Source organism: Schistocerca serialis, chromosome 12 (assembly GCF_023864345.2).
Source record: "Schistocerca serialis cubense isolate TAMUIC-IGC-003099 chromosome 12, iqSchSeri2.2, whole genome shotgun sequence".
Classification (NCBI taxonomy): domain Eukaryota; kingdom Metazoa; phylum Arthropoda; class Insecta; order Orthoptera; family Acrididae; genus Schistocerca; species Schistocerca serialis.
In genome coordinates, this window is record NC_064649.1 from 57646835 (window position 1) to 57661471 (window position 14637).

Consider the following 14637-nt stretch of genomic DNA (forward strand, 5'->3'; position numbering starts at 1 on the left):
GGTTTCCCGTGTTCTGAAGCAATGTTCAACACACATTTTTCTATTCGTCGCTGACGAAAAGTCAGTTCTTGATTTATACTCACTTGAAAGCCCACTGTACCATACACACTGCAGTAATATCCACTTTGCGTGTCGGATATAAATTCTTTGATCACTTGTGTTGTATGTCCATATTTCACTCTTATTAAGGTCATACTTTCTCTGTGTATCTTCTCCACTCGATGGCGAAATTTGTCTGCACAAGAGACAAACAGCGCAATTCTCAATTCGTGCATATTACGGATACGATTCTTAAGAATTTTGAAGAACATGTTTTTAACTGGACAACAGTTTTTGAAGAAATCTCTGGCTTTATTTAACCTCGACGTAGGAAATTAAATGAATATACTGATGAATTTGTCAGAGATATTAAATGTATCGCGATCACTTAATTATGTGAATAATAAACTCCACCGTGGAGAAACCTGTGAAGTTTCTCTTCTCTCCCTTGTTCGTCTGGAACGTAAACACCGCTCACACTGACAAGATTGGAGAATTGACGGATGCTGTAGCCGGCCGGAGTGGCCGAGCGGTTAAAGGCGCTACAGCCTGGAACCGAACGACCACTACGGTCACAGGTTCGAATCCTGCCTCGGGCATGGATGTGTGTGATGTCCTTAGGTTAGTTAGGTTTAAGTAGTTCTAAGTTCTAGGGGACTTATGACCACAGCAGTTGAGTCCCATAGTGCTCAGAGCCATTTGAACCATTTGAACGGATGCTGTTGTTTATATATGCTGACAAACGGGAGAAGCAATTCCCGTGTTCGAGAATACGTGGCATACACTACATGTGATGTTTCTTTTCTGCATGTTCGAGTCATGCAGTGTAGACGGAAGACTACCATATGAAGCAAATAGCAGAAAGTCTAACGCATCGATTTTAATCTGCACGAATCATATAGCAAATTTCAGTTGAATGAGTAATTACAGCCCGTTATTAGGGCTGTAATATTTCAAATTTCTAAATTTATCCTTGTTGTAAGCCACGAACATTCAACGGAACTTTGACCACAATGTAAATAAACTGGTGGTAAGTGCTCTTGGCCCGCTGCTAACAACTAAATATTATAGAATACGTATTACAAGACGCGTTTTAATATTATAGTTACGGAACCAGTAGCTGTTCTGTCCTCGTAACATAAATGAGGCAATAGCGTTTGTTTATTTTCTAAATTTCAACAATTTTTTTCATGTTTTTTAGTCTCCTGCCTAAATGCGAGCAACTTTTCAACTAGTCTTGGAGAATCAAATAATTTCTCATTACATCAACTGCACGTCAAACTCTTAACATTTCGTCTTTTAAAAATAGAAACAAGACTATATCAGTGAGGAACTTCTTCGTGCATGACACTATAGCTATCAACACTGCTTTGCGCTGTTTGTTTTGACGAGATGTTTCCGTGCTCTCTCGCAAGTTACTACTGTGTCTTATATCTACTGAACACCAAACAAGACATATTTTCACACACTTTGTCCTTAGACTGTATATTATCATTATAGTATGAGCAGGATAAATTTCTCTTGCGAATAAGCCGATCTAGCTTGATTTTTTTTTACCTCAGAAAACAATACCATTAAGTGAATATTCAGTCATCTTGCCATCTGAAGCGTATCGTAGACGATTGCAATGGCTAACCCTTTATCCTTATGCCACACTTGCTATACCCTCTCCATAGATAATTCATGTTAACGAGCATATTAACCGCTACACTCAAGTCTTCGTTGGTGAGACTTCGTTATTAAAGGAACTGATTTCGTAGATAAGAGAGTAGTTTCTCTGTCAAAATTGTGTTGTTTCAAATTAAGAAAACTGCGCCATGGACGAAAAGTATTAATCACAGCTACAGGTTGAATATCAAAAATTTATAATAATTGTCTAAGTAGTAATGGACAGTGGCATTTCGGTATATGTTCGCCAGTGTCTAAGACTAGTGATTTTGTTCGTTTCACGTAAAGATCAAATGTAATAATTCAGAACGTTTACACAATGTCTGAGTAGACTCGATCGAGTCTATCATCACATATGTCAATGGTCGTTTCAGTAATATGGTTCTACTGTAGACCATATACGGCGTCAGTGTAAAATATACTGGCCAATAACCATACGCTGTTTAGGAATATTTGCTGACTGGTTTCATTCAGAAACTCATTGCGTCTCTTGTTTTGGTCGTCTTGCGTAATTTTCTGTCTTACGTAACAGAAATCATTTATCGCTTCTATTGCAATCTGCGATCTGAATACACATTACTCCTCCAGTTCCATTCGTGTTCTGAAATTCCCCGTCATTTGATTTACTGACAGTCATAAACGTGAAACAACGTTGTAAGTCGCAATCTTGCTTCAGTCCTTCATCTACATCACAAATTCGTCTCTGTTGGTTTCACATCTTCATTACCCCTACTAGATATTTATGGATATTTTTTATATCTTCTAACATCATACGCAATATTTTCAGATTTTTGAACCTTTTATCTACTTCACAATGCGAAAGAATTTCTCTGAGTCGAAAGATAGTCTGGAAATTTTATGATTTTCTTTATTCTTCTTTTTCCGTCTAAGACAAGAACCGCTCCTTTGGTACCTCGTCCTTTCATGAGACCAAAGCTTCATCCAGTGCCGCTTCACGTGTTCCTTCTAGTCTTCTCTAAATTAGTCCAGACAGCAATTTACACAAATGAAATTTCAGAATGGTTCGAATATTTATTCTCCCAGATTTTATTCAATTGTGCTAATAGTAAGTTTTCCGGGTGTCATATGGTAATTTTCTTCTTTTTTTCATTTCTTCGCTGTACAGGTTCAGTTATAGCTGCGACAACTTGCTGTCGTGTTTGCGATAATAAATAGCTATTGTGATGACAACATTTTGTGTCCAAGAGTCTTCGTGTTGAAAGTGTTTTCTGCTGATAGTGATACACGCCCACAGAAAACTATGTTGTGCAAAAATAATGTAGCCATTGTCCAGTTAAACTGAAATATATATTTTTTAAAATAACAGAATAGTATGAATGCACCTTCACACTTACGCTTATTATCAATATTCAAATGGCTTACTTGATTAAATGACGTAACAGTCGCACTTAATTTGTTTTGAGAAAAGCAAACATTAAGCAGCTCAACAATTTTCCTTGATGTCAGAACCATGAGGCGCAATACCTGAATTCTCTGGACAGCTTGGTTATAGCTACAAATAAAACACGGTTTTACAGTAACATGTCGGCGCTTAACAAGGCGTTAAAAATAAACTGAACGCCCCATTCTCTCTGAGGCACGCCCATCTGCGGTATGTTCTGGCATGAAACATACACACTGAATATACGTAATACAATATGACGTTAGTGCGTGTTGGGGTTTGCTTCTGCAGAAGACGAGACAGCGTGAAATGGAAGCGTTTGTTTTAAGACCTTAATCACAGCGCGAAAAGAAAGCGTTTGTTTTAAGACATTAATCTGGTACTCGGTCACCATACGGCACTCAGGAAGTGCATTGTAAACACAAACATGACTTGTGAAGCACATGTCTGAAGCTTCAAGTGTGATGGTGAAACATTTGTGTGCACCAACTGTTTGTGTAACATGTGTGTGTTTTCTTCACTTGAAACAAACCATGCAACCGAAAAAAATTAAATAAATAAATAAGAATCATACAGGGAGACCACATTTTTTTGGGGTCATCAGTCTTCTGATTGGCTTGATGCGGCCCTCCACGAATTTCTCTTCTATACCAACCTCTGCATCTCACAGTACTTGCTGTAAGTATTCCAATCTCTGTCTACAGTTATTGCCCTCTACAGTTCCCTCTAGTAGCATGTAAGTGATTTCCTCATGTCTTAACAGATGTCCTATCATCCTGTACATTCTCCTTGTCAGTATTTTCCACATATTCTTTTCCTCTCCGATTCTGCGCAGAACTTCCTCATTACTTACCCTATCAATCCACCTAATTTTCAACATTCGTCTATAGCACCACATCTCAAATGCTTCGATTCTCTTCTGTTCCGGTTTTCCCACAGTCAATGTTTCACTACCATACAATGCTGTACTCCAGACGTACATCCTCAGAAATTTCTTCCTCAAATTAAGGCCAGTATTTGATATTAGTAGACTTCTCGTGGCCAGAAATGCCTTTTTTGCCATAGCGAGTCTGCTTTTGATGTCCTCCTTGCTCCGTCCGTCATTGGTTATTTTACTGCCTAGGTAGCAGAATTCCTTCACTTCTTTGACTTCGTGACCATCAATCCTGATGTTAAGTTTCTCGCTGTTCTCATTTCTGCTACTTCTCATTACCTTCGTCTTTCTTCGATTTACTCTCAGTCCAGACTCTGTACTCATTAAACTGTCTATTCCGTTCAGCAGGTCATGTAATTCTTCTTCACATCCTCAATTTTATTTTCCATTCTTCTGTATATTATTCTGGTCATCAACTTGGATGCACGAGCTGTTAAGCTGATTGTGGCATAATTCTCGCACTTGTCAGCTCTTGCCGTCTTCGGAATTGTGTGTATGATATTTTTCCGAAAGTCAGATGATATGTCGCCAGACTCTACATTTTGCACACCAACGTGAATAGCCGTTTTGACGCAACTTCCGCCAATGATTTCAGAAATTCTGAGGAAATGTAGTCTATCCCTTCTGCCTTATTTGATCTTAAGTCCTCCAAAGACAACGAATATAAGTCCGTATAACTCACAAGCTTTATGTGTTGTCATTTGCAAGCACATTAGCGCGTTTTTGTACATTGCGCAAAAAAATTAAGGACCCACTTCTTTGAAACCCCGTCATTTCTCTGCACTGTGATGTAGGAGTGTGAAATCCGGCTCAAATTCCGTCTGTAACGGTGCAAAAGCGAGGTGATCTACGACAATACCGTCGGGGTCGGCAACGATTCAAACACCAAGGAGTCAGAGGTTCACTGTGAAGTGTAAAGTGGGTTAATCGGTTAATGATTTCACAACGGTACCAAATCCCCTTCCCCTCCTGAAATTCTACCCAACGCCGCAGTGGGCGTGCCACACGTCAAGTAAGGCTGTCACAGCCCCTCTTACACGTATGTGACCCCTACCCTTGACACCTCTGCAATGGAGTTCAGAACCGCGATGCGATGTGTTGAGATAGCACGGTTTTGTTGCGGGTGGCCGAGGAAAACATTTCACACACGCCGTTGCTCAGAATCGACAAGAAAAAGCCTGAGAAGGTGCCACAAAGGGCTTCAATGAAACCACCACTTCCCTTGGCTCCTTCATTTACACAGCTTTCGCAGTCGAAACAGACAGTTTGCAGTGCGGTGAGCTACAGGACTACTTTCTGGACGTTTTACACTGCGGACATCCCTCGGACGAGTCACCTCTTCTCTCACGATATTACGGGGCTGCAACCGCATTTGATTGTGAATTTATTCCTCTGGAGTGTAGCCCAACTGAATCTTTCCCTCTGGTATACAAGGTGGAACTATTTGCAATGCTTCAAAAACATTCTAAATGTGATCATTATTCGAAGCAGCGACGGATGTTTATACTTCTTCCGCCCTCCTCTGGCGTGGTCACAGGAAGAGGATGGGACGGTGAGGGGAGGGGAGAAGATGCGACATTGACACGTGCATGAATAAAGTGACAAAAAGTCGCTCTAAGATCACTCACTTCGCCAATTCCCTCGCTGCCCCCTGCACATTTTCGTTGAGAACTTTTTTTTTTTAATTTATTGGTTTTTGGGACGTACGAATTCAACCATCTCAATAGTGGTACACTATGTGATCAAAAACATCTGCATACCCCCAAAAACACACGTTTTCATATAAGGTGCATTGTGCTGCCACCTATTGACAGATATTCCAGATCAGCGACCTCAGTAGTCATTAGACATCGTGAGAGAGCAGAATGGGGTGTTCCGCGGAACTCACGGACTTCGAATGTGGTCAGGTGATTGGGTGTCCCTTGTGTCACACGTCTGTAGGTGAGAATTCCACACTCCTGAACATCCCTAGGTTCACTGTTTCCGATGCGATAGCGAAGTGGAAACATGAAGGGACACGTACAGCACAAAAGCGTAGAGGTCGACCTCGTCTGTTGACTGACAGCGACCGCCGACAGTTGAAGAGGGTCGTAATGTGTAATGGGCAGACATCTATCCAGACCATCACACAGGAATTCCAAACTGCATCAGGATCCACTGTAAGTACTATGACAGGCGAGAGGTGAGAAAACTTGGATTACATGGTCGAGCGGCTGCTCATAAGAACATCACACATCACGCCGGTAAATGCCAAACGACGCCTCGCTTGGTGTAAACAGCGTAAACATTGGACGATTCAATAGTGGAAAAACGTTGTGTTGAGTGACGAATCACGGTACACAATGTGGCGATCCGATGGCAGGGTGTGAGTGGCGAATACCCGGTGAACGACATCTGCCAGCGTGTGTAGTGCTAACAGTAAAATTCGGAGGCGGCGGTGTTATGGTGTGGTCTTGTTTTTCATAGGGGGGGGGGGGGGGGGAAGTTGCACCCTTTGTTGTTTTGCGTGGCACTGTCACAGCACAGGCCTATATGGATGTTTTAAGCACCTTCTTGCTTTTCACTGTTGAAGAGCAATTCGGTAATGGAGATTGCATCTTTCAACACGGTCGAGCACCTGTTCATAATGCAAGGCCTGTGGCGGAGTGATTACATGACAATAACACCCCTGTAATGGACTGGTCTGCACAGAGTACTGACTTGAATCCTATAGAACACCGTTGGGATGTTTTGCAACGCCGACTTCGTACCAGGCTTCACCGACCGACATCGATACCTCTTCTCAGTGCAGCACTCCGTGAAGAATGGGCTGCCATTCCCCAAGAAACCTTCCAGCACCTGATTGAAAGTATGCTTGCCAGAGTGGAAGCTGTCATCAAGGCTAAGGGTGGGCCACCACCATATTGAACTCCAGCATTACCGATGGAGGGCGCCACGAACATGTAAGTCATTTTCAGCCAGGTGTCCGGATACTTTTGTTCACATAGTCTATGTCAGTTATGACGATACGAACGTAAGGACAACGCAACATCCAACTCGGCTGGGAATCGATGCCGCAACCGTTAGATTGCAAATCCGCCGCGCTGACGGCGCAGCTACCGACGGGACGTTGTTGAACACTTTAAAAATGTACCTGTTCAAAAACAATCCGACAGCCCAATGTGGCCTTTAATCCCCACTGTGTGTGGAGGGTTTCACTGAAGTAGGAGGTGGTACTGTGTTGTTATGGAGGTATTTTTTGGGAGGGGGCGGGGGTGAGGGGATTTTTTTCTCACTGTGATTTGGCCCTGCTCATTCTGGTTCTCGCGAACCTGAACCACGATGTTTATTCCATCAACCTCGGGGACTACGTGTTGCCTTTCCGTCAATATCTTTATGTTGAGTATGCTGTGGAGACTCCGGTCTTCCATGGTTACAAAAGCCACATTCACAGCACTGCAAGTGTGCGTTCCTGATTTGATGAGCATTCAGGAGCCCTGATGCACCTCGACTGTCCTGATCGTGATCCCATAGCAAACTTGTTTGACTATTTAGGACAACAGGGGAAACGTAGCAGTCAGCATCTTCGCAATTTATGGGACTTATCTACCAACGACTGCATCCGGTTGGATCTGGCATACCTGAAGAAAAATGTGGCATCTCTTGGCGCCGAATTGAGGCCATTATCAAGTCTAGACGTGGCATTAGACAGTGATAGCATGATGTCTCCTTGGCTCACTAACTTTCCGACAGGTGCACTTTGTTACACTAGGTCTTGCTGTAGGTCCGGCGGTTGTGTGGCCATGAAACTGTGTTGGGGGGAGGGGGGAGGAGTGCGCTTTAGGAGAAGGGGTCCACATCTGGGATCTGGGAACTTTCATATATAGTTATAAGTATATTTTTTAAGTCAAATCATTATCCTATGTCAATATAAATACTTTCGTGCGTGACCTCATCTATTTATGGTGAATGGAATCTCAGAAAGCAAGTCAAATAAATGTAAAATAGGGTAATATACTCCCTCACAAAAAAATTAAGCATCCAGAAGAAATGATCCAGTGTCAATATAACTTAGCACATATACACACCATTGGTGTATAGATGAATGATTTAGAGTTCCTGTTCTACATGACATGTAAAATGGCAGGCAGGACGCATTAGTGTGGTTCGTGTTTATTGTTGTTACCAGGCCTGTTAGGGTATATAATGGGCGTGAGCAGTGTCATGTGCTGAGTGATAACTGTGAGGGACATGGAGATGCTGTGTACTCGTGTGATACAGCGGTGTCAGCACATGACTGCAAGGGGCCTCATTGTGGCTCTCCTTTTGACCATCTGGTCTAAGTGTGCAATATCAGCATCGGATATGACAGTGACGTGATGTAGGACTGAATGGAATCCTGAGAGAAAGCACACTCACAATCAAGGTCTCGGTCGATCAAGTCTGGCCACCAAAGAGAGTCTCCCTGAAATATTCTGTGACATTTTGTACCACTGGTTAGAGACTAGAAGGGTTAAGGAACTACCGTCCCACGCGTATGCTTTCATTAACATCACAGCGAAACTAGCTTCGTTTGGAGTGGTGCCGCCACCGAGAAGGGTGAACTGCCCATGAACGGCGTCGCACTGTGTTCATCGATGAATTTTGCTTCCATCTTACCGCGGACAACCGTCGTGGAAGACTATGACGGTGACCTGGTGAAGTTCGCATTGTTCCAGTGTTTTAGAGAGACACAGCAGTGATCAGGCATCATGATTCGGTGACCAATAGGGTAGGACTTCAGGTCACGGCTGATGATAAGTGAGGGAGCCCTGACAGCACAACAGGACGTCACGGGCATCCTGCGTCCTCGTGTGTTACCCCTCGTGCAACAGAAAAAAGGTGCCATTTTTCCTGTAGGACAATGCTCGTCCACATATGACACGTGTATCTACGAACTGTCTGTGTGATGTTGAGGCACTGCTGTGACCAGCAAGATCTCCAGATATATCCCCGATATAACATGTTTGTGACGAGCTCTGACGTCAGCTCGGTCTCAGAGGTAGTACCTAGAATACTGACGAACAGATACAACGGCTGTAGCCAGCTAGCCTCAGGAGGGGATACAACGACTTCATGACACACTTCCCAACCGAATCAGCGCAGACATCCAGAACAGAGTGGGACGAACTTTATGTCAATGAGTGGGCTCATACTGCCAAGTTCTTTGTGATTTTAATCTGAATTTTTAAATCATTGAAATAACATCAAATACCATGTCAATCCGGGAAGTTTCATATCGTGTCCTCCTCAACTACTGGGTGCACGAATGCTTCAGTTTCTTTGTCAGGTGGTATGTTTTAACAGATTGCGACAGAAACAAGTGTTACGTAGCTACCAGTTCTTTTGTCACCTCGACGGTGCTATTTGTATTCTGTAATGTGAGTCACATCATCGGAAGCGGCTCGCCAGCGTACTCCAGTTGCTGCTTCCTGCACGAGACGAGCTCGCCCACACATAATACTGAGTTCTCCACGCGGTCCCAGGTGATGTGGTCACGTGTCGCCACTTCTCATTCGCGGCTCTCCAGCCTGTGGCGGACGGAGCCGTCCGGGTATTTCGGACTGTGGCACTGGTCCAAGCAATCCGCCTGGCCAGGGACCCCCCTGAAGTCCTCCGTGTTCCGCTGGCTCAACTGCACTCTCTTTCGCCCTGAAACTGGTTACGTTCGTTATACGCAACATGCGGAAAATAACACACCACAGACGAAGTAAGAAACATTGAAGGAGTAGCCTACCACGAGCTGAGACTGTATTCCTCACCAATACAAGTCTGTTAGTATGAAATATAGGCTTTAATTTGGCGGTAATAATTTCGAATTCTGGTAGAACCACTCACTGACTTGAAGTGTAAAGAGACTTACGGAGCATACTGGTTGAAGAAAAGTCGCTCACATTAAAGCCCAATTCCTTGCGCACCAACTGCAGGAAAAAAAGTGTTGGTAGCAAAATTTCGCACCGTAACTATGTCCGATATTTATTTATTCTGATCCAAGATATCATACAATAGGAACAATGAAATTATTGAGTAAAGTTATAATTTACGCAGTTAAACTAAATCGAGTAAACATACCCGAGTCAACACACTGAAATCATATTAAATAATAGGTAAGAACAAAATGACTGTTCTAGTTGGGGTGTATAATGCGCGAGACTGTCGATATATCATCAGACTTTCAGAAGAACATCACCAGCACAACTCTGAAGACTGCAAGACTTTAAAAGTGAGAGTATTATCGCACAATCGCCTTAACAGCTTATGCATCCAAGTTGCTGACACGAATAGTATACAGAAGAATTGAAGAGAAAACTGAACATTAGTTACGTGATGATTAGTTCGGTTTTAGGAAAAGAAAAGGCAACATAGAAGCAGTTCTGACGTTTCGGTTAATAATGGAAGCAAGACTGAAGAAAAATCAAAACACGTTCCTAGGATTTGTCGATTTGGAATAAGCGTTCGACGTAGTGAAATTATGGAAGGTGTTCGAAATACTGAGAAAAATTGGGGTAATCTATAGGGAAAGACGGGTAATATACAGTCCGTACAAGAACCAGGAGGGAACAATAAGAGGGGAAGACCAAGAACGAAGTGCACGGATCAAAAAGAGTGTAAGACAGAAATGTAATCTCTCGGCTCTGCTGTTCAATCTATACATCGAAGAATCAGTGAAGGAAATAAAGGAAAGGTTAAAGAGTAGGAGCAAAATTCAAGGTGAAAAGATACCGATAGTAAGATTCGCTGATGACATTACTATCCCCTCTGAAAGTGAAGAAGAATATAGGATCTGCTGAATGGAATGAACAGTCTAATGAGTGCAGAATAGGGATTCAGAGTAAATCAAAAAAAGATGAAAGTAATGAAAGTCATGGAAATGAGGAAAGCGAGACACTTAGCATCAGAATTGGTGATCAGGAAGCAGACGAAGTTAAGCAATTCTGCTACGTAGGCAGCAAAATAGCCCATCACTAACGGAGCAGGGAGGACATAATAAGCATATTAGCACTGGTGTAAGGGCATTCGTGTCCAAGACAGGTCTATTAGCATCAAAATTAAGTCTTAATTTAAGGAAGAAATGTATCGGAAAACACCTTTGGATCACAGCACTGTATACGCTTCTGAGACATGGACGTTGGGAAAACCGGAACAGAAGAGCATCGAATCATTCGAGATGTGGTGCTACAGAAGAGTGTTCAAAATTAGGCGGGTTAGTAAGGCGAGGACTGAGGAGGTTGTCCGCCGAGTCGGTGAGGAACAGAATGTATGGAAAACGCTGGTAAGAAGGTACAATATGAGAGGAAATTTGTTAAAACATCGGGCACTCACTTCCATGGTACTAGATGTAGCTCTAGAAGGTAAAAATGAAGACAGAGACTGGAATACACATCCGGCTAATAACTGAAGAGCTAAAAAAAAAAAAAATAAATAAATAAATAAATAAAGTAATATGTCATATGAGAAGCTAGTGAAAATAGTATCCACCGAGGTTTGCAGGTGCTCAGATTCGAAAACTAGTACATAAAACAGCTGCCTGAATAGCCTTGTTAGTTTGTACAAGCAAGTCATCTATGGTGTACGGTCCATCCATCTGTCAACAGATTAGCAACTTGGGTTGATCTTGTAAACTGCCACATCCACACCGTTCATCAGTACCAACGTACCCCTGTTTTTTTCAAATTTTCTTTAAGCTGGAAAACGTCAATTCTTTGGTTATTCGGGACTTTACAAGTCTCGGTAGGATTGAAAACCTTCATAAAATTCGTCCTTTGGGTTTTTCAATGGGACTATTACAGCCGACTTCCGTCGCTGTTCTAGTCAGCGTTTATCAGGTAATAATTAGCTTGCTTTCTTGATTTCAGTCTCATCGGTTGAGGAATGTGTACTAACATAGCGTCTCTGGAATCTATGTCTTGCTTTTGTTTCTTCAACCTCCGCATCAGTTCTTCCCGTTACTTCTTATGGAGCTATGCTCTAAGCTGACAGCTCTGTTTTATAGGGTTAGGGCGAAGACGTTCTGAATGACACGACCCGTCTCGTTCAGGGCCACACCTACCTGATTTGCATTAACACACTGTCACCAGACGGGGTTGCATACAGAGACAGAGCTGACGTACAGAGGATTACCTCCCCTCTGCCGTTTGTCATCTGTATTATCTTGTTCCGGCCGCACAGTTTTATTTTTGTACTCTCTCACTGTTTCTTTTAAGTAAGGGTGCGATCAAGGTTGACTACAGATATTTCGGGTTCGCGCAGTGTGAGAGTCGCTGTAGACTCCATGTTACGTTAAGATCTCTCTTTGTATACATGGAAAATTACACACTTGTGTTTTTTAAGTTTTGAGATTTAGATGATTATTATTGTAATTAACAGCTAAGTTCTCGACCACGTTCGATAGAAAGTGGATGCCACGTAACGACAGTTTGGCTATACAGGTATTACATGTGTAAACTGAAATGTTCTGGGTTAGAATATTCGAAGCGGAGGATTAGATTTCAGGTGTAAACGTATTTCCTTTTAGTCTGCGTGATACAGTAAAGCAGTAGTCTTCTGAATAGTGATACAGCGTATTTTGTACAAAACATTTGCAGTTATATTACACGAAACATAAATGAGAGCATAGTCGCCCTTATTTTGCCACTTTTAAAGACGTAGTTTACTTTATGTAATGCGGAATAGCAGAAATGAGTTTAGCGAAAAACTTAATATCAAAATAGGGGATTACGAACTAGAGGAAGAGAAGGAATTCTCCTATCTTGCAGACAAAATTACAATTGACGGACGAGGGAAGGACAACATAAAAAGCAGACTAGCACAGGCAAAGAGAGCATTTTAGGCCAATGGATATCTACTGGTATCGAACATGGGCATCTGAGGACATATTTTTGACAAAGTACGTCTGGAGCACGATGTTGACAGTAAGTGAACGATTCAGGGTGGAAAACAAAAAATCAAGAGAACTGAAGCGTTTGGGGCGTGTTACTGTTATAGAATGAAGCTGAAAATTAAGCATACGTGATACGATAAAAAATTAATGCGTTCTCCTGGAAATCATATCTCTGAATTGAATATGTGGAAATCAGTGACTGGAAGAGAGGACAGGATAAGGGGCCAATATGTGTTAAGGTGTCAGGGAAAATGGCCGTCCGAAGAAATTTATTCTTGAGGGGATAGATTCGAAACTTACCATTTTCTATATAACTGATTAAGTGAGTAAGAACCAAACTGAATTACTGTTTGCCAGTGCGCACAAGTTTTGCTGAAAGAGTATGTTCTTCGCTGTTGGACAGCAGATAGTTTTCTGTAAGTTGTTTATTACATCACTTCACAGAATTAGTAACGTTAGTTATAGTTATTCCATGTTTTGACACTCTTCCCTTTGATGCTTAATACGTAATGCGGTACGAAATCGATTTGTGGCTTTGGTAGTCTGTGCTGTTGTTGCTAATGGGTCCTTACCGTTTTAGCTGAATTTTGGCAACCGTTCAATAGCGTTAAGAGACGACAGTATTTTCAGTAAATTCATCCAAAGCATTAATCCCCTATTTTTGAGCTAACTGTTCAAGCTGCGAGTGTGCATTTTATTTGCTTCAAAATATGTTCACGTGAGGGATTAATTTGTTGTTCTTGAGCTATTGTTATTGGAGATTGAATTGGTCAAATTTTGTTAATGTATTACCTGTGTTTTTATGGTTGTAATTTCTTAAGTGATGAATGTAATTAGAGAAGGTAACTGAGAATACACCCCTTCGTGTGATATTTGGTTCGATATTTCTAGTGTAAATAATCTGTGCACAAAATGGATTCTACGAGTCCTTGGCAGGTTCCCGGAGATACGTGCTACCAGATGTGGAGTCCCAATAATTACACGCCGTTGGTTTGTGGCGGCAGAGCTGTTGCCCGATGTACTCCCAGATGTGTGTCATCGGGTACAGACCAGACGAGTGTGATGGCCAAGAAGTCAACGTGAGCACACTATCATGTTCCTCAAATAGCTGTAGTTCGGACGTTATCCTGCTGGAAGCTACCTTCGCGTTCGAGGAAAACAGCAAGCACAAAGGGATGGAGGTTGTCGGCAATAATGTTCGTGTCCACAGTTGCCGTGGTATCTTCGATTACTATCACAGGTACGATAGAAACAGGTGAACGTCTCCCACAGCGTAATAATGCCGCTGCACCTTAAGATCCTTACATCATACGCAGACGGTAGGGATGGAGTAAGTTAGGTTGCCTGTCCTAAGGTATGAGATATTTTCCGGGCCATTTTACTTGGCCCACCGTGTGTTTGAGCATCTGTGCATAGGTTCATTACGTATGCCGTCAGTAGATAGATAGTAAGAAGTATACGTTTTTGTGTGTGTGTGCGTGTGTGTGTGTGTGTGCGTGTGTGTGTGAGAGAGAGAGAGAGAGAGAGACAGAGAGAGAGAGAGAGAGAGAGAGAGAGAGAGTGGGAGAGGCACCTTGTTCCTCCACATCTGTGCGCCGGAGGAGGCGACCAGGCACGATTCGTGGAGGACGGCTGCCCGGTTCCCCCCTCCGCCCCCCCCCCCTTCCCTCGGCACTGTACAGAAAAAGGACCGCA